We start from the raw sequence: 24,302 nt of genomic DNA, 5'->3' as shown, positions 1-24,302 counted from the left end.
TTATTTAAACCATAATCTCTGCCTCTAGTTATTTTTATTTATTTTTTGTTTTGTTTTTTTTGTGTGTATTTTTTTTTCTGAAGCTGGAAACGGGGAGAGACAGTCAGACAGACTCCCGCATGCGCCCAACCGGGATCCACCCGGCACGCCCACCAGGGGCGATGCTCTGCCCACCAGGGGGCGATGCTCTGCCCCTCCGGGGCATCGCTCTGCCGCGACCAGAGCCACTCTAGTGCCTGGGGCAGAGGCCAAGGAGCCATCCCCAGCGCCCGGGCCATCTTTGCTCCAATGGAGCCTTGGCTGTGGGAGGGGAAGAGAGAGACAGAGAGGAAGGAGGGGGAGGTGGAGAAGCAAATGGGCACTTCTCCTATGTGCCCTGGCTGGGAATCGAACCCGGGTCCCCCGCACGCCAGGCCGACGCTCTACCGCTGAGCCAACCGGCCAGGGCCTGCCTCTAGTTATTTTTAAATGGGATATAGAATATATTTATTATGTACCATTCTTTCTCTTACTAACCACAACACAAGGTTTGTTATACAAATAAAATTAAAATATTTGTGAAACCTCTATTTTACAGTGCCATTTGGTACTTCAAAATACCCCTTGACATTTTCTAATGCAAATTAAATTTATTCTAATTTATTCAAATTACAGCAAATATCTGCTTAAGTACCAATGTTCTTTAGAACTATATTTTTGTAAAATTTACTCTGGTGCTAAAATTTATTTCACAGAGTTATTTTAGACATAATTGAGATAAAATTTGTTAAAAGCTTTCAATATGTTGAATAAGTTCAAAACATACAGTAGATTCATGAAAGTAGAAAAATAAAAAATTTGTCACCAATTTTGTTTTATAATGTCTCGAATTCTGGTAGTAGGACAAGAATAGGTAAAAAACAGCTTTCTAAATATTGTAAAATGTTTCATAGCTTGCTAATATTTAATGTAGATCTCTTTATATTTGGACATCTAGTGTGTGTAGCAATGTTTAGGAATCCAAGATAAAAACAAAGATCAGAGAAGATGTTACAAATCTCAGCATTTTTACATAATTATACATGAACCAATGGATTAGAGAATGCAGACATCATGCTATGATCAAACATCCCAAGAGAATTTAAATGACCAATCATATTGTGTTGAAATAGGTTAAGAGTATTTAAGTGGCATTAATGTGGCAAATTCAGCATTTCTTTTAAAAATCACTCTGATGCACAGCATCTACACACCTTCAATCTGTCTTTCTTCTGTTTAGTTGCTGTGAGCTAGTCTTTGGACTATATAGTCCTTTTCACCTTTCCCAAGACTCACACTTTGTCTGATGCTCTTCAATAAATTCACTGTATTAGTTGAGAAAGCTGAATTTGATGTATGTATAAACTTCTGCATATTTAACGATGTACATAAATAAAGTTATAAAAATAATTTATTTTATAATCTTGACATATTTGACCAAACTCAGGAAGCTAAGGATAGGCAGTACTGAAAAGCTAAAGGGCAATTAGGATCATTTTAACTGGAAGAAAATCACATTTAGAGTATCCTATTTCTTCAGAATGGTTCCCCCATTAAGGGGAGAAGAAAAAAACTCAAAACCTGACATTGACTAGTAAAAGTCATTAAAAGAAACATAATACAGCTAGCTATAAATGGGAAAGATATTGTCAGAAAGAAAATGGTGTGACTATGTGCCTCGCAATTGTAGTTAGTAGTGAATAACTATAGCATTTTGAACAGTAAATCAACCTTACTATAATATTGGAATATAGAGTTTTTCCTCAAATATATTCTAGCTCTTTTAATACCCATAATTGGTCATTGTGAATAACCAAGCAAATGTATTAGGCATTGATGGAAAAGGGATTTGTTTAAATTATTTGTGTTATAAATACCAAGTACTACATATAGTTTTTAAACTGTGGGTTTCTTTGAACTTAATGAAACTCATTAATTCTTTCAAACATTGTAAGTAGTTACTAGATAACACAATAGTAAAGATTCCGTTTCCAAACCATGAGCCGAGCTTTTGTAGTGGAGAGTTTATTTTATGAATTGATTCAAAACAATCTCTTTAGGCTTTCATTAAATAAGCACAGTAAAAGGTGGTGCTGTCCTATGAGCCAGTCAGTCTCAATCTATAATAGTTAAACATATACACAGAAAAAGAAAACCACGCAGCATCGCAGAATCTGGGCTTAAAATCAATTTACATTGAGAACCAAAATATCTCCTTTATAAATATTTATAGAAAAGGATTCCAGCTTATATGTTCAGCATTGAATGGTACATAGTATTCTTATTAATGTTTCATAAACAATTGTACAAAAAAAATATGCTTTACTTTGTTCCTAAGTATTAAGTAGAATTATTGCAGCATCTGCTTCCAATGGTTGAGTGCACAAGCTATTCATGCTTTGTCATAAATTCTGTGATGCATTAAGATGTCATTAAACATATCTTCTGTGGGTGTCTCCTAATTTACATACCTTGTAAATTATCAAGTAAAAATCAAGTGAACTGGGGAATAATCTCCTATGCTCTTCCCTTCTGCCACAAACTGGATGTAATTCATATTCCCTGTTCCAGGCTCCAGCCGCCTTACTACAGGCCTCATCCCTGAGATGATATCTTAGAACATTTGAAAATATAGTTCATTGTCACAATTATTGATGGTTTTAAAATGATGCCTAAAATACTATCGAAACAAACTTGGAAAATAGGCTGGGAGATTACAGATGAGGTTAAACATATCAGTTACATTTATCATCTTTGTTGTTAAGAGAAGCTGCCTTTCTAAGGAGCAAGTAGAGGGGAATTGGAAGGAAACTCAGGGATTAACACAATATTTCTTTTATCTCAGTCCTGTTTTTAATGCCTCGCCATATGGTTACTAGGACCACAGAATCTCAGCGTTAGAAGGAGCTTAAAGATTACTGGTGCCTCTCTCCCTAGTGCTGGATTCCCCTAGATTAGTGTCCATCTGTTGTCCGAATACTTCCAGTAATAGGGAACCCACAATTTGTAAAAAAGTCCATTCAATCTGTCATTTGAATTGATTTGCTTTTTAGTTCAAGAAGGAAAAACGTTACTTTACTTTCAACTTCTTGTCTACTCTTGTTTTGCAATCATAACAGTGATGACTTTTCTTCAGTCTTAGTGGCCAGACTAAAGTCTTCTAATGGCTACTGTTTGTTTAAGGGAATATGTCACTACAATATCACTCCTCTGAATTCTGTTACCTAAGGTATTTGGTTCAGAAACTGCCATTAAAACCAACATAGTTTTCGGCCATTTGTCACAATTGTAAGGATGCTGGAAAATTGACCAAAAGAGCACATTTGCATTTTACTAAACTGAATACAAACATTAAGAATAATTTTTCTAATGCAGAGAAAGATAATATATTCTAGCAAATTTTAGTGTTGACCCTGTGTGTTTTGGTGAAGTTTAAATGAGCTTAATATCCCACAGAAATCTAACAGAAAAAATGTTGAGAGCAATGTTATTGAAAATGGATAAATACTAAATAGATATATGAAAAAATGCTCATCTTCACTAGCTATTAGAGAAATACAAATCAAAATTACAATGAGATACCAACTTATACCTCTTAGATTGGCTGTTATCAACAAAACAGGTAATAATAAGTGGTGAACAGGTTGTAGAGAAAAAGAAACCCTCATCCCCAGTTGTATAGCTTGGTTGGTTAGAGAGTCATCTAAAGGCACTGAGGTTGCCAGTTTGATCCCCAGTCAGGGAACATACAGACACAACTCAATGTTCCTGTTTCTCTCTCTCTCTCTCTCTCTCTTCCTCTCTTATTAAAATCAATAAATAAAAATAAATTTTAAAAATAACTCTCATTCCTGGTGGGAATATAAACTGGTTCAGCCACTATGGAATACAGTATGGTGGTTCCTCAAAAAATTAAGAATAGAATTACCATGTGACCAAGCAATCCTTCTACTGGGTATTGACCCAAAAAACTTGAAAAAATTAGTATGCAAAGATATATGCACTCCCATGTTCATCATAACATTATTCACAGTAGCCATGACATGGAAACAATCAGTGTCCCTTGATAGGAGGATTGGATAAAGAAGATGTAGTACATATATACAGTGGAATTCTACTCAGACATAAGAAATTATGAAATATTATCATTTACAGGAACATGGATGGACCTTAAGAATATTATTCTAAGTGAAATAAATAAATCAGGAAAAGCTAAGAGCTGTATGATTTCACAATAGGTGGGATATAAAACAGACTCATGTACATAGATAAAAGTAAAGGGGTTACCAGGGGAAGGGGAGTAAAGAAGGACAAATATACGGTGGTGGAAACTGATGTGACTGGGTGATGAGCACACAATGCAATCAACAGTTCAAATCCTATAGAAATGTTTACCTGAAACCTATGTATTCTAATTGATCAATGTCACCCCATTAAATTTAATTTCTGAATAAACTTTTAAAAAAGAAAGAAAATGGGTAATTACGTGGATTTTATATCCAAAACCCAGAAGTGAAGAAAATGATGGGTATATTAGTCAGGGTGCTCCAGCAAATCTAAACCAATGGATCATATCTGGACCTAGATAAGAGGAAGTTATAAGAATTGACTTACTTGGTTAAGGAGGCCTAGAAATCTCATGTTCTGCTGTCTGAAAGCTGGAGATGCAAATTCTGGAGTTTGAAGGCCTGCGAAAGAAAGCAGGAGAAGCTAGAATTCCCAGCTCAAGAAGGAAAAGTGAATTCACCATTCCTCTGCCTTTTGTTCCCTTCTAAACCTCAAGGGATTGGATTATAACTATCCCCTTTGTGAGGACAACTTTTACTCAGTCTACTAAATCAAATGATAATCTCCTCCAGAAACATCCTCATAGATGCACCAGAAATAATTTTTAACAGCTATCTGGTCATCACTTAGCTCAGTCAAGTTGGCACATAAATTTAACTATCACAATGTGGAAAAAAAAAAGAGGTATGGCTTTCTTTCAGTTGGTTCAGTGGTAGAGCCCCACGTGTAGATGTCATGGGTTCAATTCCTGGTAAAGGCACACAGGAGAAGCAACCATCTGCTTCTCCACTCTTTGCCCTCCCCTTCTCTCTCTCTCTCTCTCTCTCTTTCTCTCTCTCTCTCTTTCTTCTCCTCCCACAGCCATGGCTTCATTGGTTCAAGTGCATCACCCTGGGTGCTGAGGATGGCTTCATGGAGCCTTCCCTTAAGGTGCTAAAAATAGCTCAGTTGTTAGCTTGGCCCTAGATGAGCAGAGCATCAGCCCCAGAAAGAGGTTGCTTTGTACATCCTGGTCAGGGCACATGTAGGAGTCTGTCTCTCTATCTCCCCTCCTATCACTTGAAAAAGAAGAAGAAAAAAGAAAGATGAAATCATAACTAAGCAATACATGAATCCAAGACAAACTATAATTTCACAAAAATAAATTGTTTTATTTTGAGTTTGTTTCTTCCAAACAAAAGTTATCTAACAAATAAAATATTATTTATTTTAGAATCTATATTTTTCCTTATGTGTCTTACAGGCTGTAACAATTTCAACCAGGGACACCGTAGAAATCACTTAGCATAGGCTTATACTAGAAGATAAACCTCTAAAGTTTTGCCTTAGGGAGGAAATCATGATTACCAAGTGATGGTCAATTGTAAAAACACTGTAACATATAGAAATGATCACAGCTTCTTGTTTTTCCTTGTTGTTTTTGCTCAAAATGCATGTATCAGTCTTTGTAATGTGAGTTTTTAAACTGCTTGTGAAAGGGCATGGAAGAAATCTAAACCCGATAAAGTACCAAGAGTTGTTGCTGTTTTGGTTTGGTTTATTTGCTTTTGTTCCCCAGGAAAACACTCCAGTGTCCCGAGGAATCAAGGGAAGGGGAGAGATGAATACAGGGTTGGAGAGGTCAGCAATAGAAGAGTAGAGAAAGTTGTTCCCTTTTAAAAAAAATATTAAAACGTTGTATAGTGCTCTAATATATCATTTTGCAACATGTTTTCCTTTTTGCAGCTCTAGAAGCAATGCCAAGAAGCAGGTATCAGGAGAAAAGTGTAGGCAGCAAAAACAAATCCAAGTGTATGAAGTTCTCTGACATTTTTCTCGTCTCCCATCTGTGAGGTGTCAATGGGCACATTGGGTCTGGGAAACTAATTTTAAATGTCACTCTCATCAGTACACAATCATATTTTCCATCACATATGAAAGCAGATTCATTCTCAATAATAACACATATACAAGATTGGACTTGTGTTGTCAGCTTTTCAGATGGAATTAAGATCTTGTTAATGTCAAGGAACACAAGCATACACTTCCCACATATTATATGATTTAGAATCTAAAATTCCCTTGTCTCTTTAATCAGTGGTAATTATATATTTGGAAGTCTCTGAAATGAGTTTACACATACAGTATAAGTCTGGAAAGGTAATATCAAAAAAGTTCACATATAGAAAACTAGTTTTTTTCTGTTTTTGAAGTCATATAAATTTATGGAGGAATTCATAGGTCAAATATTTAAAGATACTTGCAGACTATACTATCCCTTTCATTCAACCCCAGGCTTATATAAATTTAAAGAGAGAAGACATCTTTGAAATTCCTTAATTTTCCCCTCATTTTCAGAAATGAATTGAGGTTTCCTTATGTGGATGTTACCTAAGGACAACTAAACACTTGCTAGAAGAAATGAGACCACAGTTCCCAGCTTCCAAATTCTACCCAGTGTTGTTATTTTTTTATAAAACATATTGAAAAGTGCAGCAGCATTGCATTTTTCTTTTTTGTATTTTTCTGAAGTTGGAAACGGGGAGGCAGTCAAACAGACTCCTGCATGCACCCAACCGGGATCCACCCAGCATGCCCACCAGGGGGCGATGCTCTGCCCCTCTGGGGTGTCTCTCTGTTGCAACCAGAGCCATTCTAGCGCCTGAGGCAGAGGCCACAGAGCCATCCTCAGCACCCAGGCCAACCTTGCTCCAATGGAGCCTCTGCTGCAGGAGAGGAAGAGAGAGACAGAGAGAAAGGAGAGGGGGAGGGGTGGAGAAGCAAATGGGCGCCTCTCCTCTGTGCCCTGGCCGGGAATCGAACCTGGGACTCCTGCACGCCAGGCCGACGCTCTGCCACTGAGCCAACCGGCCAAGGCCAGCATTGCATTTTTTAAATCACTTTAACCATGTGTAATCCTGGGTTCCAAAAATTATATATTATTTTGCTTTCTCTGTACTATTGAATATATACTTTATTAGGCAATTTTTATCAATTTACTCTGACTAATTCTAGAAAAGTTTGAGTACAACCTAAACTCTTCACAGCGCTTAAAAAGTGACTCATGAGTCTAAAGTTTTGAAGGGCATTTTATAGAATCTAATTTCAGAAAATACAGTAGTTAGAACATTCTGAGCTCCTGGTTTCATTTCTGCATTTTCTTTTCATATAAAATCTATTTTACACCGTGATCCATCTTTCTCTGAAAAATTCTTAGCTTCTGCTTTTCAGGAATTTGACAGACCATGAGAATTTAAACAGCCATAAATCCATCAACCTGCTGATAGCTCCAAAGACCAAAAATCAAAGAAATAGTTTTCTAAGCCATTTCCTCCTTATTCTGAATTGATAAATAAGAGAATTTAATTGTCTTCCTTCCTTTTACTAACTACAATAAAAATTTTATTGACTTTATTAATTAATTTTATTAATAGTTCAACTGATACCATTTTCTATACACACAACAAACACAGTCTGCCTCAGAAAATAATTTTTTAAGATTAGATAATGTTTTATGCTTCTTTTATATCTTTCAGAATCCTGAGCATAGAGTTAATTAAAAATAAATATATTCTGATTGGTTGAACTATCCATGGTTGCCCTGAAATGTTCATGTACTCTGACATGTCCCTGAATTACTCCCTGAATAATTAACCACAATTTTCTTCAGTTTCTGAAGTAATCCAAAATATTACTGGGCAAATTACACTCTTTTTATAGTTTAATAGAGTCAGTGAGAATTTATTTGAAAAACAGTTTGAAATGATGTTAAAAATTACTCCCTTTGTATCTAATGGTGTTATAATATTAAAAAAGAAAGCAAGAAAGACAAAAAATCCATAGATAAATAGTCTAGCTTTACTTCTCCATCTAAAAGTATAACCATGGGGAAATTACTAAAATTCTCTAGTCTTAATTTCCTCACCCAGCACCCAAGTTATAAAATGGTAGAAGGAGGTGAAAGGATGTGAAGTAGGCAAGAAGCCTGTTTACTGTGCTCTGTTCATTCTGAGGATCACCTGGGACTCAGAGCTTTCTAGAACCCAAAGAGCTGCTTGCAAAGAAGTGGGAAAAATTGAGTAGGGTGGGCTTTCTTATTTTTTTTTAAACATTAATCAGAGGAGTTCAATTTTTATGCATTATTGTCAGTTTTATATATTGGAATTCTGGCCCTGGCCGGTGGCTAAGTGAATAGAGCATCGGTCAGGCATATGGGCATTTTGGGGTTGATTCCCAGTCAGGGCACACAAAAGAAGCAACCATCTGCCTCTCTCTCCATTTCTCACCCCCTTCTCTCTTTTATCCCCTCCTACAGCCTGTGGCTTAATTGGTTCCAGCCAAGTGCTGAGGATAGCTCTGTTGGTCCAAGCACATCAGCCTCAGGTGCTAAAAAGAGCTTAGTACTCAAGCATTGGCCCTAGATGGCGTTGCCAGGTGTATCCCTATTGGGTGCATGTGGGAATCTGGCTCCCCTCCTCTCACTTAAAAAATTGAAATTCTGTAATATTCTTTTCTTTGAAAAATTGTGCTGCCATACTTTTAAACCACAAAACTAAGTGATTTTTCAACCCTTAAGTTGTAAGATTTTACTTAGAAAAAGTTATTTATGGTTTCTCAAGAGTGAAATAGTAGATGGTCTGCTTCTCTTTACCTTTGACTTTTTTCAGTTTCTGTAGGTTCTTATATCCACACAGCAGCCAGGGGAAAGCCAACATATTAGCACCATTGCAGGTAACAAAGAAAATGTCCAATGTATACTTTTGGAAAGGAAAAAGATACCTGGTGGCTCACCACTATGTTTCCTGGTATCCCATTCATCAAATGCAACTGTCATCATATTCAACCTACTTGGACTTTGTTTCTTTTATGGACTAAATACCCAGAAACTGGAGAAAGAGTAAAGAAAAAGGTTCAAATGTGTACTAAAAGTCAAACAAGTTTCACAATTGCTGCTCAAAGGGGACAAATAGACTGTGTTTTGTTTATAATCAATTTTATTTTTTAAATATGTTTCTTCTTTTTCCAAATGAAAGGAGGTGAGATAGACAGACTCCCACATACACCCAGACTGGGATCCATCCAGTGACCCTGGTTTGTGGCTGAGGCTCTGCCCATGTGGGGCTAAGTTCAACTGAGCTATTTATAGCTCATGAGGTGGAAGCTCCATGGAGCCATCTTCAGTGCTCAGGGCCGCTGTGCTTGAACCAGTCAAGCCATGGCTGCAAGAGAGGAAGAGAGAGAGAAAGAGAAGGGGGAGGGGAAGAAGTGGAGAAGTAGATGGTCGCTTCTTTTCTGGGCCCTAACCAGGAATCAAACCTGATCATCTACATGCTGAGCCGATGCTCTATATTTGAGCCATTCAGCCAGGACTAATTTTCTTTTTCTTGTCTGAAAAAAAGGTGGGTAGGAGATTAGACTGATTATGGTAGTGGAAATTAGTGAATTATTAGTATCTTATTTTTAATTAAATATCAACAAGGTGTTTTTGCTGAGTTGAATATCAAATTAGTGCTGTTTTCTAATGACCTCACTCTTTTTGTTAGAATGTTTTCTATTACTATCTAAGTTTAATCAATCTCATAGTAAAAAGCAACAGAGAATCCATAGGGACATTAGGGTTTGTTTGATATCATTTTGAGATAGGTGGTTTCCCAATGCCAGGTCTGTGTGTCTATGTAATAATAGAAGATCATCTTGTCACACAGGTATTTTCTCCTTGCTGTAATTTTCGGAGCAGAAATATGTAAAAACCTCTTTATGAATACTCTATACCTAGTTGTTTTTAGTTTGACTTATAATGAATATTTTACTTGAGTAAAATGGTTATTAAATCACAAATTTGTGTATATACCTACCTATTTCTATGTTGATTGATCTATAAAATCAAACAAAAATTATTTTAGTACATTCACACTCTTCACTAAAAGCTTTTTTTGCATTAAATATCATGCAAGATATGCCATTTTACCACCACTACAGACATAGAAGTTGCATCCAACTACCTGTTATGTCATTATCTTTTTTTTTAAGATCTCATTTATTTATTTTAGAGAGGAAAGAGAGAAAGAGAAGGGGGGCAGGAGCAGGAAGCATCAACTCCCAAATGTGCCCTGACCAGGCAAGCCCAGGGATTTGAACCAGTGACCTCAGCATTCTAGGTTAATGCTCTATCCACTGCATCACTATAGGTCAAGCTATCATTGAGTATCTTTAGTGGGTTCACAGTTGTGTTTGGTTATTCATGACAAAAACTAGACTCCAGCAGCTAAAATGAATTAGTCTTTTTTATCACCCAGAAGAACAAGTACAGTAGTTGGGATTACTAGATTGCTGAGATGACTTCCTAATGTCATTAAGCAACTTCCTCTCCTTTCATTGTTCTGCTGCACATCCTTCTATGCCTATCTGGCAAGTGTGAAGACCGAATCAGAACTCCAAATTCCATGTCCATGTTCCAGTCAGGAACAAGGAGTAGGAGAAGGAAAGGGCAAGAGACAAAGGTCCAAAGCCTTCTCCCAGCTCCTTTAGACTCATTTCAGCAATCTCAGCAATAGCTTGTATTAACACCTCATCAGCTAGAACTTTGCACACTTAGTAAAGAAGGAAGCTGTAAATGTAGCCTTTTAGCTGTGTCATAAGGCCACTTGAATAAAACAGGTATGGAAATGGGGGAATGTCTATTTCTAAAAAAAAAAAGGACAGCAAGAATATTGTGTAGTAACTGCAAATTTCTGGCATAGTGGCCTACAAGTGGCCAGATGTTCTATTTTATTTTTTTTTTTGTTAATGGCCTTATATTTTCATTGTGAATAGTTCCTAGATTGCACTGCTTCTTAACTATACATGTTCATAAATAGCATGGTTCATTGAATTCCAAATGCAGGCTTAATGGTACATAGAAAAACATTACTAGATTTGTTTTGTAAAAAAAGATAAATTGAGGCAAGTTTAATTTAACTTAATCATATTAAAACAATTAAAAGAGAAATTCTGTAACTTTGAAAATTTCTTTTAGCCAAGTTAATGCAAATAGAAAGCAAATACCTTCTTGAATAAATGATAATGATTCAGATTCTAAAGAGATTGATAGAATGACATTAAAAATCTGAAAATAAAATGATAAATCATGGATAAAATAATAAGTTCTAGTTCAGTGATTTTTATAAATAAATATCACATCTGTTAGTCTTTTATTATTATATGATTCTTCATTAAATAAGGAAAATGACTTTATATTGACTTTATATTTATTCCAATTCAATAAATGTAACAGATGTAATATAAATATCAAGTTCTCAAAGAAAACCACAAAATAATAACTTATTTCATGAAATTCAAAGTCATTAATAAACCAAAGGGTATTTGTAGATTAATCTAAAGTAATCTGGAACCACAACCATTTGGGTAATTGGTCAGTTCTGCAAAGTGATTAGAGTATGATATTGGTAAACTAATCCTTAATATCATAAAAACTCTAAATACTGAAAAATTTTTTGTTGTTGTCTTTGTTTTAGTGTAACCTGCGTTTGTATGGTATAACCTGAACACCTGTTTAATAGGATAAGCACTAGACTATTCAGTTGATTGTATTATAACAGCTTTTTTTTCCTGTATTTATAACCATTTTCATACAGATTATGCTTTCAAAGCATTTTACACCTAAAAAAAGCTAGTGTATCTCAAACAATTATTAAAACTTTACGCTTTGGCATAATTTCTACAACACAGCTGGAAATGACATACAATACCACAACTGTATATGTATTTATAGGATTTAATAAAATAAATTATACTTTTAAATGTAGGGCAAGAAAACACAAATGAAACACAAAACACAATTTTTTCTGAAGCTGGTATTTCCAACCCTTATCAATTTCATGAGAGAAATAAAAGTTTCTATTAAATATAGTGAGACAAACCTCATTCCCTTTCTAATATTATATATCATGATCCCAACATCAAGAAAGGAAAAGTCAGTTTCATGCCCTAACACTTTTTAAAGACTTATTTCACTGTTAATTTTGAGTTATCACTGTGTCTGGAATAACATGAATCCTGAATTATGAGGATTACACAAGTGTAGACTAGGATGCTATTACTTGGGATTCAAGAACCACCTATCTTCAGGATAAATTAGAAAGAGACATCATGAAAATATAAAATCAAAAGGTCAGTTAGCCCAATTTACCACCCAATGAATAAATGAACTCTACAGCACTTTCAGCGGATCATCTTATTGTGTGTGAACTTTGGAATTTAAGAATATTTTCATATATATATAATATATATATGGAACTGACTCTGTCACATGCTTGTACCCACTGCCTTAACTTCAGTCTTTAGAATAACACAAAATTAGCCCAATTCTTCTGTAGGAGTGGTCTTTACACATTGGAAACCAGTGAACCTATCCTTCCTACTTCTTTTCCTGTCAACAATTAGCTCTCCAGCTCCCTCTGCTTTTCTTCGTGAGAGAGAGCTCTTAGACCATTAAGCACTTCCTCCAATTTTCTGGCCTTACATTAGTTTGTTTTGAGGGGTGTGTGTGTGTGTGTGTGTGTGTGTGTGTGTTGCCACATTCATATTAAAATGTGCCCTGTAACAAATCAAGCAATGGCCAAATTTCCTTACACCATGAACTTTCATCTTTATTGTATATCACACTGTACTCATACTAATACAGACCAAAGTAATTTTATCTCTTTGCAACAATAACTCACTACTGTCTCAGTATGAGATTGCAGTCAATTAAAATTACTGTTACTGGCACCTGGGGTTCCTGAGAAATCCCAAGATGAAAGTCCAGAGAATTCGCCACAAAAATTTTAGTGCTCAGGTGAGAGGTTTATTACAAAGCTTGTGTGCCTGAGGGAAACAACACCCAACAGGAGAAAGAGAAATACTGCTCCCCAAATAAAGCCAGGGAAAAAAGTTTTTTAAAAGTTGAGGTAGGAAAGATGACTCCTAAGTGTGATGTTTAAGTATGTAGAGGTGAGGACTCTGGCACTTGCACAGTACAACTACATGCTTCTTTGTATATTTGCAGCATGTTTGTAGCACATCAAATTGATAGATAAAACGGGTACTCAGCTGCTATCCTCAGAACAGTGCAGGCTCAAAGGAGGAAGAAGAGCTTGAAACAGAACATTCTCTCCCCCCCTTAAGGTTATAATTAATTTGCTTGCTATTCTCTCTCTTAATGGCTTTCTGGCCTTTACTTTGAAATGTAGTAAAATATTTACCTTTACAGGAGTGTCAAGAAAGGCTTACATTGGGAAAGGGACCTGACAATTAAGGGAGTTTAAATGAAAATAGTTGTTTGTAAAAACCTAGCCTCAGGATTTACTGTGGAAAGTTAAAGCCTGTAAATTAGTTAGGAAGTTAGATTACATCTTCACTTTGTATCTTAAGAAAACAGGGAGGGCTTTTTTTTTTTTTCACAGATAATTCCCACAGGCAGAGGGTCCCAGAGATACCAGAACCCAGTTGCTCCTGGGAGATACCTAACCCAACTGTCTCAAAGACTTATGAAGGACCTCAGATAGAATCATGCTAATTAGCCCTGTGCTACATCAGAAAAAACTTTCAGAGGAGGTGTTTCTGCATCTGAATTCCCCTCTTCCAACTCATCCTGAAGTCAGTGACCAAAGCCATAAACCAAATTATGCTAATCCGCCCTAGCCTCTGTGACTAATGCTCCCTCCTGCAGCTCAGGGCTCCTGCACCCAGGTGCTTTTAAAATACAATTTCCTTTTGGAGCACACTAGCTTTGTGTTTTCTGTTTGGCCTGCAGTTTCTGCCTTTCACAAATCTCCACCCAGGGTGTTCTTTTGACTATTAGAACGAGGGTAAGTAAGGTCATGGTTAGTTGTTCTGGAGCTGAACTGTGCATGCGTTAGATTGCAGAAGGTCTTCACCAATAAAGCATACCTTTTGGATACTGGCACCACTCTGGTCACTGATGGAGTGCAGTGTTTGAGGGGTAACAGATGGAAATTCAAATCTTATCAGGAGAGGTTCAGTTTGTGTCAACTAGGTTAATTCTAATTCAAAAATCAATTTAGGAAGTGCTCAAAAAAACTAATAATGAGAAATATTTTCAACAGGCCTTATTGAAACTCTGATGTCTATGACTATCACTGACACTTCCAGTTAGATAATCTTGTCAAAATATGAGTAAAATTATGAGAAATAAAATAATTCTTTTTAATTCTACTCTGAACAGAGACAAGGTGATAACTGCAAATACCTCTTTCCTAAGTTCTAATGTGATTGTGCTTAATATTATTGAGGCTGTTGCCAAGATTATTTGTCTATATTTTTAGAGATCAAGTTCCACAATAAAGAAAAAGAAAGAAAGGAAGAGAGAGAGAAGGAAGGAAGAAGAGAAGGAAGGGAAGAAAGAAAAGAAGAGGGAAAGAGGGAGGGGAATAAGAGCAAAGAAACAATGAGAGAATGAAACAAAGAGAGAGAAAAGCCTGACCTGTGATGGTATAGATCAAGCGTGGACCTGGAACGCTGAGGTCGCTGGTTCGGAACTCTGGACTTGCCTGGTCAAGGCACATGTGGGAGTTAATGCATCCTGCCCCTCCCCCCTTCCTCTCTCTCTCTCTCTCTCTCTCTCTCTCTCTCTTCTCTAAAGTGAATAAATAAATAAAAATAATTTAAAAGTTTTATAAAAAAAGAAAGAAAGAGAGAGAAGTATAGTACACTGTCTTCTATTCCTTTTTAAATTATTCATAATTCTTCATTTATCACCAATAGTGGATCTGGAATAAATAATTTAGGTTTTCTCTCTTTTTTTTTAAATATAATTTCTCTGGGAAGAAAATGTTAACTTATTTAATTAATCAGTTGTGGGTGAAAAAGGTACATGTACAAGTTTAGTGACCAAAAGTAACCTCATGGTGGATAGTCATGTCCCAGATAAAGAAAATGTTTACCTCATGTTTTTTTCTTCAACCAAATTCTCAACACCCGGTCTCCCCACCACCAGCACCATTCTCAAAAGCTTCTTTTCTAGTTAATGATATCCTCGTCTCTTTCTTTCTCCTTTGTGTGGCCATTTAAACTAGCCAATAGGAAATAATAAGATTGTATGGCCAACACTTCAGCTAATGGAGCAAGAGCCAGCAGCCTAGGGACTGTGTTAGGGATAAAAACAGAATTTGCTCTCTGCCTGCACACTTACTGGCTGGTTTCTAATAGTGGCAGCATGTCCTTCTGCAGAAGTTATCAAAACTGTCTTGCCAAGGTATTTTGTCTCCACAAGTCTTGCTTAATTCCATCTTTAACACAGGCATTTAACTTCTTTGTAAAAGGATTTTAAGCAAACCCTGTCCATTGTTCTTGTGCATATAGGCTAACATACCTTCTGCCATAAGTAATTCTCTTCCCAGACCACGTTGAAGGAATAACCACCCTCAAGGGAGTGCATATTTTATTGGCTATTAGGTAGCTTGCTTTCTCCTACCTTCATATAATCTTCTTTAGTTGTCTTTTTAATTCCAAATGCGTAAAACTGCGAAACAGCCATCCTTAGAAACATTTGAGAATTTGCTTCCTGGCAATGTTGTCATCTTGGCTCAAATAAACTCTTATAAAAATTCTGTACAGCCTTAAACGTTTCTTACATCAACATAGTTAATCTCTAATGACTTGCTTTCAATTGTTTTCTCAACAAGGTTTTATTTATCTTTTTATTTTGTAGATTATTTTTTTAAAAGATGGCAAAAAATAATTTTATGCCCTTTATTGTATATTACTTAATCAAAGTACTTCACATTTTCTCTATTTCAAACTTTAACATGCATGAAGATTACCTAGTTATTAAGCTCTTAAGAAAATATGTCAATTTAGACCTATATGGGAAGGGGAAATTTCCCCTTTGCCCTCTTAGTTTTTTTTGGCTATTCAGTTAGAAAAATGAGACCAATTAACAGGAGAGAAAAAACAGTTGAATCATGTAAGGGAAATTCACACAAATCTGATAGATCCCAAAGACAGGCAAAACGAGGCTTACACGACATTTTGACTAAGGAGAAGTGGGTAGGGAATTGGCTCTTCAAAGGGAAGGAAGGCAATTCACAGGAAGAATGAAAAGAGTGTTCGGTTAACAAATATTTGCTGGGGCATACAGAAACAACTACTTGGAGAGGAGTTTTAAGGCGCAGACTTCGCTAGGTACCTCAGCATCGATCATAGCTAGTTCAGGTCATACTATAATTATCTATGATGATAGCTCCTTTCTTGTAGCAGGTCACCTATCTAAATTCTTTCAAGCAGTGAAGGGGAGGTCAAAATTTCTTCCTGAGTCTTTGGCTTTTTAAAAATAACCAGCCTAAACTATTCTTATGACAAAGAGACACGTTTTAGTGTGGCAAATTTAGCTCCTCTACGGACCCTAGCTCCAGATAATTTGATTCAGGCAATTTCAAGTGTGGCTCGATAATCCACATTTTAATGTAACAGTCTACATGATTTTGATGAATACAATTGTCAACATGAGAAAGTCTAAACTTGCAGAGAATTTTCACAAAAATTTATTTGAGTCAGACAATATATCTGGAGCAAGATCTCAGCAGACTGAAGTAAATGCTTCTCAGAGTACCAGTTTGCAGTTTCTTTTACACATTTGAGATTAAGGTGGAAACATGAGGAGGATTACATGAATATGGAAGAAAGGAAATCAGGGATTGGATAAGAAACACATGAGAGTGGTCACCTGGGAATTGGATTACAGGTGCTTTCTTGAGGATGCTATTAGAAGTAGAGTCTGAAGGGGCATTTCAAAGATGTGTCAACTTAGATGCACAGAAACAATGGAAAGGGCTTGTTTAAGGCAGATATAAGCCTTGTTTGTTTTATTTTGTTTTTAGAAAGTTACAGAGGTAGTTGAAGTGAGCCACCTGGGCTGTATAGGCTCAGGAAACAAGGTACAACCAAAGAAGGACCCTTGGAGTTTAGGAGAGAGAATGGCAAAGGTAACATGCTTCGGGGAAAACATAGAAGGGAAGATGTGACTGTGCTCCCAAGAGGCTTGAGCAAAGAAATGCCCTTTACTCACAAAGTTATATGCCTGGGGCATTGATACCTATCATTATCTACCCAGTTAGAAATTTATAATCAAGTTACCCTGTGAGGTTACTTTCTGTAGAACCCCCTTTTTTCGTCTACACAGTATATGCACCATTTTTTGAGAACTATTGCCAAATAACTTTATATTTGAAATTACATAAGATTGTGTTATGAGAATTTACTTTTTTTTAATTACCTTGTATAGTTTCTAGGCTATCTCCCTTAGGAATATCTCACTCTGAGCACATGCCTATTCTTTCTTGAAGTTTTGGAAATCAGTTCTCTTAAAATCTAAATTGTATATTGTTGGTCAAATAAGTTTGTAAATATGATATATATGTTTGCTCGCTTGTGACTTATATTGGGTGTGGGGGACAGGCTATAAGCAGGCCAGGTCGTTGTAGCCTAAGGTTTGGTTTTAGGACTAAGCTTTTCCCCACACCCTTGACTGATTATATGATCTGGGTGGTGCACTCTCATGAGGAATCCAATTATGCCTTGGATAGGTGACTTTGTATCGGAGACTTCCTTGTTTGTATATTGGATTAAGGGATTTTGGTTTTCTACACTATAAAGTGGGACAGACCAGGAGCTGGCTCACTCAGTTCCTGCTATCACGATTGCAGGGGCTTCCCTGATCCCTTGCCCTTCATGGGAAGAGCTGGTTTTCTGCTTTTCCCTTGTCTTCTTTTGTGGTTTGCCTGTCTTGGTGAGACACCAATAAATAGGATGGCCCCCCATCCTCTGACTCCGCCATTTCTTTATCGTCTGCCCGAATCCAATGGGAACCTGCATGTGAATGGCCACGATGGCAGCTCCTGGCCTTACATATATCTAACCACAAATTTATTTCTATGGTTATTATAAATTCCAAGATGGTGTGATCACTTTGCTTATTTACCTAATATTGAAGTAACTTTATTCAGTGTGACAAATGATAGCTTATAGGCCTATTCCCTTCAGTAAAAGGTAGATTATTATAAAAATAACTCAGCAGCTAACTAAATTGAAACAAATAATGCTTATGAAGGGTTTTGCAGATTACAAGCAGATATATGCTTTTAATCTTAGATCATAGTCTAGAGTTGTTATCTTAGTTTGCTCAAATTCCTATAACAGAAATGGAATAGGCCAGTGGTCGCTATCATGGCCATGCCGGTCCCCAATGGTTTGGGTAGAAGGTAAAGGAGCTGTGGAGCCAGAGAATGGTGGACCATTTTGTTTATTAGAGCTCTAGCTAACAATAGCAAACAATCGCCCCTCCCCATGGAGGCAGGCAATCCACAGTTTGCAATCTGCTGCCCTGAGGGCAAGCACCCCCAGCCCTCCACAGACCACACACATGGCGCTTCCTTGTGCCAATGTAAAATACAAGGGAGCAAACTTAAACACACTTTACAAACTTGTTTGCCCAATGTAAGGCCAGGAGCCGCCATCGTGGCCATTCACATGCAGGTTCCCATTGGATTCAGGCAGACAATAAAGAAATGGCGGAGTCAGAGGATGGGGGGCCATCCTATTTATTGGTGTCAAGTGTGTGGGGAAAAGCTCAGTCCCAAAACCAAACCCCAGGCTACAACGACCTGGCCTGCTTATAGCCTGTCCCCCACACCCAATATAAGTCACAAGCGAGCAAACATATATATCATATTTACAAACTTATTTGACCAACACCCAACAAGAATATTATGGATTTGATAGCTTATTGACAACAGAAACATAATTCTGAGTATTAGGAAGTCCTAGACCAAAGCTCAATCAGATTCCACATATGGTGAAAGCATACTTCCTGGTTCTTACACAACTCTCTGTGGGTCAAATAAGTTTGTAAATATGATAAATATGTTTGCTCGCTTATACTTTGCATTGGGTGTGGGAGACAGGCTGTAAACTGGCAAAGTCATTATAGCCTAAAGCTTAATTTTAAGACTAAGCCATTCCCACCCTTTTAATACTAAGATCTTTTCAAAATGAAGCTTTTTCCCACACCCTTGACTGTTTCATGCTGTGGGGTGATGCACTCTTATGAGGAATCCCATTTATGCCTCAGATAAGTGACTTTGAATCAGAGACTTTTTAAATTTGTATATTGGCTTAAAGGTTTTGATTTCTATACTATAAAATGGGGCAGACCAGGGACTTGCCCTCTCTCTTGGGTTCCTGAAATTAGCATTGCAAGGAGAGGCAGTCAAGTTGGCAGAGTGCTGAAGGAGAAGCCAGTTTGTGCAGAGTTCGTGTAGAGAGAAGGAGATGGGAAACAGGTGAATAAGCCTGGTGAGGTACAAACTTTTGATTCTAGGAAACTCGGATAAGTCAGTGGCTTTGGGAGCCCTGAATGGAAAGGGGAGTGTTTTCCCACTGTGTGTATTTCTTGCCCACCAGGTGCAAACTAGGATTAAGGTAATGGCCCACCAGTTCTTGGCTCTGCTGTTTCATTACTATCTGTCCAAATCAAATGCGAACCGGCACAGGCCAAGCACGGGCCAAGCGGCTGTGATGGTGGCCAGGGCTACTGGCCAGACACTGTATTCTTTTTCTTTTTTTTTTTTTTTTTTAATAATTTTATTTTTTTAATGGGGTGACATCAATAAATCAGGATACATATATTCAAAGATAACAAGTCCAGGTTATCTTGTCGTTCAATTATGTTGCATACCCACCACCCAAAGTCAGATTGTCCTCTGTCACCTTCTATCTTGTTTTCTTTGTGCCCCTCCCCACCCCCTATCCCTCTCCCATTCCCCCCTCCCCCCCGTAACCACCACACTCTTATCAATGTCTCTTAGTTTCACTATTATGTCCCACCTACGTATGGAATAATACAGTTCCTGGTTTTTTCTGATTTACTTATTTCGCTTCGTATCATGTTATCAAGATCCCACCATTTTGCTGTAAATGTTCTGATGTCATCATTTCTTATGGCTGAGTAGTATTCCATAGTGTATATGTGCCACATCTTCTTTATCCAGTCATCTATTGATGGGCTTTTTGGTTGTTTCCATGTCCTGGCCACTGTGAACAATGCTGCAATAAACATGGGGCTGCAAGCAGACACTGTATTCTTATTGTGACCTTACATTGAAGAAGGTGCCAGAGAGCTCTCTCAGGTCTTTTTTATAAGATCACTGTTGGGCAGATAAAATGTATTATGCTCACTTTGTTAAAGATGACGCCAACCATGTGGAGGCCGTCACCCAGGTGATATTAATGTGTGTTGGGGATCGTTGTAGCCTGGGGCTTGGTTTTGGGATTAAGCCTTTCCCATCCTTTTTGATGTGGGGTGGTACAATCCAATCATGCCTCAGAGAAGTGACTCTACTAGAGACTTCCCTATTTTGTATACTGGATTAGAGGTTGCGAAGCTACAACATAAAATGGGGGCAGAACAGAGTTTGTGCTCTCGGTTCCTGAGATTATCATTAGAAGAGAGAGCAGAGGAGAGCAGAGAAAGGCCACGTGGAGGAGGCCAGGAGAAGCAGCCAAGATGGTGGAGTGCTGAGTGAGATGCCAGTTTGTGTAGAGTTTGTATTTGGGATAAGGAAGGAGATGGGGAACAGAGGTGAATAAGACTGGTGAGCTAGAAACCTTTGATTCTAGGAAACTCAGATAAGTCAGTGGCTTTGTGAGGACTGAATGTGACTGGGTTTTGGAGCCCAGTGTGTATTTTTACTTGCCCGCCGGGTGCAAGCTAGAATTAAAGACTATGGCCCATCAGTTTTTGGCTCCGCTGTTTCTTTACCGACTGTCCGAATCCAATGCGAACCTGCAAGGGCTGGGCTGCTCTGATGGTGGCCCTGGCCGTGGTTTCTGGCTTTACAATCACCAATTCCATTTGTGACAGCTTCTCCCTTATGACCTAATCAGCTCCAAAAATTTCCACCGTCCAGTATCATCATATTGAGTGTTAGGATTTCAATATATAAATTGGGAGGCACAAACATGCAGCTTATAACACCTGAGTATAAACAGAGTATAAATACCTAATAGTGGTTTAAAGATTAAGTCCCAATTGCCCTTCCTTGCAAATTAATTTAATTATAAAAATATGACTCTCCCTGTATTTTTTCTTTATGCTGTCTATGATAGGGTAATCATGATAACTAGTACTATTGACAAAAGCCCAAATCAATAGTTTTGATCCAAAAACTGAGGACCAACCTGGAAGCAAGAACTCAATGGACTGAGAAAATGCTCCAGAAAACGGTAGTTTTACAGTTCTTTGTATACATTTAGAATCAAAAGAGAAAATGTAAGAAAGATTAAATGAAATCCATTGGTGGTAGGTTAAGGAGGCAAGAAAAAGCAAATCAAGGAAATCTCTAGGATTGGATAAAAGTAGAATGCAGAGATGTATGCTTCTTTTACTTTAGTAGGTACAGAATAATTAACATGAACCATCTACAGTAAATAGAGATGGTATTTGTGTAACAAAATAACAAACAGTGAGGAATTTCCAAATCATTGTGTAGTTATGACCCTGTGGGGTCTAGGAAAGATTATTCTGCATTTCAAAGGGATGTTAGCCTAAACACTTTAGAACAACGGACCCAGCTGCTTAAAGATTAACCTTTTGCAAAGGAAGCTATAGGCCTGGGATGTGACTACCCATCATATCCACCCAGAGGTGGATTTCACGGAGGGCGCACCAGGTATGCACCCTGGGCCCTGACTTCTGAAGGGCCCCACAAAATCCCAACTTTATACTCTTTTCTTCTTTTTTTTTCTTTTTCTTTTTTTAAATTTTTTATTCATTTTAGAGAGAGGAGAGAGAGAAGAGAGAGGGGAAGGGGTGGAGAAGCAGATGAGCACTTCTCCTGTGTGCCCTGACCGGGAATCGAACCCAGGACTTCCACACCCCAGGCCGATGCTCTACCACTGAGCCAACTGGCCAGGGCTTTTATACTCTTTTCTAATGACACCAAGTTTGGTTTCATATGTGCAATTTTAACATTAATAGTATACAATATGTTGTATTAATATAAGGCTATAGTAATTAAATATGTAGAAATATAAAAATATGGAAGATATTTAAAAGAATATTAAAAATAATTATTAAAATTAAATAAAGTTATGCTATTTGGATAGGAATTAATATAGTAAATTGGTGCCATAACTCTGTAATGTGATAAATAGACTCTGACTTTCAAGTAGAGCCCAGTTAGTGTGTGTGTGTGAAGTTATACATAGATGAGAAGTGGCTTGGTGTTATTTACATTAACTTTGTAAATTAAAGAAAATAAGAACATTTTAAAAAGTGGTTGAATGTAAACATTTCAGTAGATTGACATAAAGGGGGTTCCCTGCGAGGAATTCCCAAAAAGGTGGTTTGAGGTGATAATCCTGTAGATTGATACCTGTTAGAAGGTGTTGTCCAGAAAGGGTACTAAAGCTGAGGGGCCCAGGCTGCAGTAGTTGTGCAGACTCCAACGTTAATGTTGACTGTCTCCACGCCGCTCTGAGCTCTGACCAAAGCCAGCTGAGAGGAGCACGCTGACGGGGATCCCTTAACCTGTACGCAGGCACGCCAAAAGGATTTGTGAGTAATAAATTGTGCGATTATTGCAACTAATTTGTATGTTGGTCGTGTATTTCCTCCGGTGGCACTTAACAGTAGCATCCTCATAGCTGCCTCAAGAGTAGTCTCGAAGAGGCTGCCAGCCCTGCTGATAAGCAGGAGAGTCCCACTGCACGGGGAAGTCGAATCAGGAACGCCTGCCTGATCGATGTAGAGCTTGGGCTCTAGTGGGACACAATATTTTTTATTTATTTAAAAATATAGTTAACATGTATTTTTATTTTCCTTGTCTCTCTTTTTTTTAAGGGGCCCAATATTTTCTTCTGCACCAGGGGCCTCAACCGACCTTAATCTGCCTCTGTATCCACCGTTAGGAATTTATGATCAGATCATACTGTGTGGTTACTTTGGGCTACTGAGCTTGTCAGTTCTGTTGTGTAGCCTTTTTTTTGTCCACATTACATTATGAGTTGGGCATTGTTCTAAAGACTTTGAGTATACTGATGCACTGATTCCCCATCAAGCCCTATTAAGTGGGAACTATCATGTCATAATATCTCTCAGAAATGAGGAAACTGACACTCAAAAGTTCAGCAAGTACATAGTAATGGGAAAAGAGTGGATTTAAATACTCACAGATGGACTAAAGAGACAGTGTTTCTGACCACCATCAAATATATATTGTTTGGCAGTGATCAAATATGGGTTTATGCAGTCAAATGTAGGCTCCATAAGAATTGTTTCTTCCAAGGAACAATGTGAACTGAGGAATGGAATTAAACCTGAAGGGAAGGGGGGAAAGCAGATTGGAGAGGGGTAAGGGAGATGTTGAGATGAATACGGGGGAGGCGTGATGCTTTTGGGGAGACACTAGAAGCTATGTAAACAAAATAAATAAATTAAAATATTTTTTAAAAGGAATTGTTTCTTCTAATTATTTTGATTCACCAAATGCAGCAGATATTAATATGATTTTTTTTTTTTTTTTTTGTATTTTTCCGAAGCTGGAACGGGGATAGACAATCAGACTCCCGCATGCGCCCAACTGAGATCCACCCGGCACGCCCACCAGGGGCCTACGCTCTGCCCCTCCAGGGCGTCGCTCTGTTGCGACCAGAGCCACTCTAGCGCCTGGGGCAGAGGCCAAGGAGCCATCCCCAGCACCAGGGCCATCCTTGCTCCAATGGAGCCTCACTGCGGGAGGGGAAGAGAGAGACAGAGAGGAAGGAGAGGGGGAGGGGTGGAGAAGCAGATGGGCGCTTCTCCTGTGTGCCCTGGTCGGGAATCGAACCCGGGACTTCTGCACACCAGACCGATGCTCTACCACTGAGCCAACCGGCCAGGGCCAATATGATTTTTACTTACCTAATAACTATTAAGAGTAGCCTAAATAGTCATCCTTACAGTCATAAAAGGTCAAGTATTT

At 37.8% G+C, this 24,302-nt stretch overlaps 1 non-coding gene across 1 annotated transcript; it reads right to left on the bottom strand.

The window, feature by feature from the left end:
* Window positions 1–22,180: 22,180 nt before the first annotated feature.
* On the bottom strand, window positions 22,181–22,256 carry TRNAP-GGG (transfer RNA proline (anticodon GGG)). Its single transcript has one exon. It is a non-coding gene; the product is annotated as a tRNA-Pro (tRNA).
* Between the last annotated feature and the right edge of the window lie 2,046 nt (window positions 22,257–24,302).

The sequence above is a fragment of the Saccopteryx bilineata genome, chromosome 5 (assembly GCF_036850765.1).
Source record: "Saccopteryx bilineata isolate mSacBil1 chromosome 5, mSacBil1_pri_phased_curated, whole genome shotgun sequence".
In the NCBI taxonomy this organism is placed as follows: Eukaryota; Metazoa; Chordata; class Mammalia; order Chiroptera; family Emballonuridae; genus Saccopteryx; species Saccopteryx bilineata.
This window is presented reverse-complemented; position numbering and strand designations above follow the sequence as displayed.